This window comes from Arachis hypogaea, chromosome 11 (assembly GCF_003086295.3).
Source record: "Arachis hypogaea cultivar Tifrunner chromosome 11, arahy.Tifrunner.gnm2.J5K5, whole genome shotgun sequence".
NCBI lineage: Eukaryota > Viridiplantae > Streptophyta > Magnoliopsida > Fabales > Fabaceae > Arachis > Arachis hypogaea.
Genome location: NC_092046.1, coordinates 13,410,681 through 13,413,663, shown reverse-complemented (window position 1 = coordinate 13,413,663; position 2,983 = coordinate 13,410,681). Strand labels below are relative to the sequence as shown.

The 2,983-nt window shown below is 44.0% G+C and overlaps 1 non-coding gene across 1 annotated transcript; it reads right to left on the bottom strand.

The window, feature by feature from the left end:
* On the bottom strand, positions 1 to 107 carry LOC112725476 (small nucleolar RNA R71). Its single transcript, XR_003164582.1, has one exon. It is a non-coding gene; the product is annotated as a small nucleolar RNA R71 (small nucleolar RNA).
* Between the last annotated feature and the right edge of the window lie 2,876 nt (positions 108 to 2,983).

Here is a 2,983-nt window from a genome sequence, read left to right as displayed (position 1 = left end):
AAGCTTAGGTTGGAGGTTCAGACCTTCAGACAGAAGGAGGGTGAAACCCTTTATGAAGCCTGGGAGAGATACAAGCTACTGACTAGGCAATGCCCTCCAGACATGTTCTCCAAATGGACCCAACTAGATATCTTCTATGAAGGCTTGGGTGAGATGTCCAAGATGAGCCTAGACACTTCTGCAGGCGGTTCACTACACAAGAAGAAGACACCAGAGGAGACTATTGAGCTGATTGAATTGGTTGCAAGCAACCAATATTTATACTCATATAACAGGAATCTTGTGAATTTTGAGACCCCTCAGAAGAGAGGCGTGTTGGAAGTGGAAGCTGTTAATGCTCTTCTTGCTCAGAACAAGCTTATGCCTCAGCAGATAAATCTATTTACTCAACAGATGGGTGGCATGCAAGTATCAGCTATCAACACTCAAAATCCACCCCAAGAAATCTCCTATGACATAGCAGGTAATTTTGTTCAAAATGATAATCATGATTATGCTCAACCTTCTTATGAACAGGTCAATTACATGGGGAGTGGCCCTAGGAATCCCAACAATGATCCATATTCTAAGACATACAACCCGGGATGGAGAAATCACCCAAACTTTGGGTGGAGGGACCAACCTCAGAGACATCAGAACGTCAACAATAGTTCTCAGGGCGGTTTCCAACATAACAATGATTTGGAAGCAATATTGATAGGTTTTAGACAAGAAACCAGAGCATCCATCAAGAACCTGGAAATTTAAATGGGTCAATTAGCCACAAAGGTCAATGAAATTGATCAGAGGACCACTAATAGCCTTCCTGGTAACACAATTCCAAATCCAAGAGAGAAATGCAAGGCTATCACCGTAATAAGTGAAGAAGTGGCAAGTGCGGAAGCATAATTTATGCAGGAAACCAAGGCCTCCATTAGAAACTTAGAGGTGCTAGTGGGCCAACTGAGCAAGCAAATACTTGAGAAGTCTGCAAGTACATTTCAAGAGGATACAGTGGTGAACCAAGGAGAAGATTGCAAGGCTATTCAATTGAGAAGTGGTAAAGTAGCTGGCTCTGAGACCAAGGCCAATGAAGAGCTAGTTGAAAAGGAAGCTCCAGTTGAGAAGAAGGAAGAAGTAGAGCACGCCCCTCCAAAGCGTGCAGACAACCCATTCCCAGACTCTCTTGACACTTATCCTACACTGCCAAAGGCTCCTGAGTACAAGCCTAAGATGTCGTATCCTCAGAGACTTCAAAAGGAGACCAAGGACAAGCAGTTTTCAAAGTTCTTGGAAATCTTCAGAAAGTTACAAATCAATATTCCTTTTGCTGAGGTTTTGGAGCAAATGCCTATCTATGTCAAGTTCATGAAGGAGCTGTTGTCAAAGAAAAAGCGTTTAAAGGGAGATGAGACAGTAGTCCTGACTAAGGAATGTAGTGCTGTCATTCAGAATGACTTGCCAAGGAAGATGCCAGATCCAGGGAGCTTTCAAATTCCATGCACCATTGGGAGCACAACCTTTGAGAAAGCCCTATGTGATCTAGGGGCAAGCATAAATCTAATGCCCTTATCTGTGATGAAGAAGCTGCAAATCCAAGAGGCACAACCCACAAAGATAGCATTACAGATGGCAGACAAATCTATGAAGCCTGCATACGGATTAGTGGAAAACATCTTGGTTAAAGTGGGTAAGTTCTTCCTCCCAGCAGACTTTGTGATTCTTGACACAGGGGAGGATGAGAATGCCTCTATAATTCTAGGAAGACCATTTCTAGCCACTGGAAGAGCTCTAATTGATGTAGAAGTGGGTGAATTAGTCCTTAGAGTGCATAATGAGCAACTGGTCTTTCATGTCTTCAAAGATGTACATTCAACAGGTGAAGAAGAGAGGTGCATGCAGGCTGAGCTTATTGATCCAAACCTTCAAGAACCCCCTGATGATGCACAACAGAATTTGCAACTCAAACCTCCAGTGGTGACAACCGATAAAATTTCGCCTGACATCAAACCTAAGTTTGGTGTTGAAACTGCATCATCCACCAAGGAGGAGGTCCCCAGAAAGAAAAAAATACCCAGAGGATGGAGAAACAAAAAGATTCCCACTGAAGGTTTCTCCCCAGGAATGAAGGTGGTGTTGACCAGCAATCCAGCATGGGTTTATACAATAATCAAAATCCTCTCTCTGGAGCATATTGAGCTACGTTATGGAGACACAGGAAAGAAGTTCAAAGTAAGGGGTGAAGAGCTGAGCCCCTATGATCCTCCTCCTTAGAGGAGCTGACCGTCAAGCTAGTGACGATAAAGAAGCGCTTGTCGAGAGGCAACCCGATAAATTCGTATCCTTAGCTATTTTTCGTAGTAGTAGTTTTCTTAGTTATTTTATTTTATTTTTTTGAGTTCTTACTAATTTTCTGATCATGCAGCTATGTTCTTCCAGGAACCGAACACCTCAAGCTATATTTCAAAAAAAAAAAAAGCACCCGACGCGCCAGCGTCGCTGACGTGAACGCGTCATCTAGGGGTGCGAGAAAAAATAAAAATTTACAGAGAGTTGCGCGGGAGTGGCGCCAGAATGGAGCGTTTCGCACAAACGATCCCACGTGTTCGCGTCGTTTGTGATTTTCGTCATTCACGCGGTCGTGTCACCGACGCGATCGCGTGACCTACAAATTCGACGTAAAAGAGCGTTTGGGCAGAGAGTTGTGCCAGCTTGGGGCAAGAAGTGTGCTAAAAGCACAAATTTGGTCACGCGGACACGTGACTAATGCGTTCACGTCAGTTGCATACATGGCCATCCACGCGGACGCGTGCCTGACGCTGACGCGTTATTAAGGAAGTTCTGCGACGTACGCGATCGCGTCATTGACGCGAACGCGTCGCTTGCGCCGCCCAGTTTTCTTTCTCTCTCTCTCCCAATCCTACTTCTCTCTTATTCTCTTATCCTTTTATTTTTTCTTTCATTTTAATATTTGTCTTTTCTAATTTCAGTTCCTCTTTGCTTG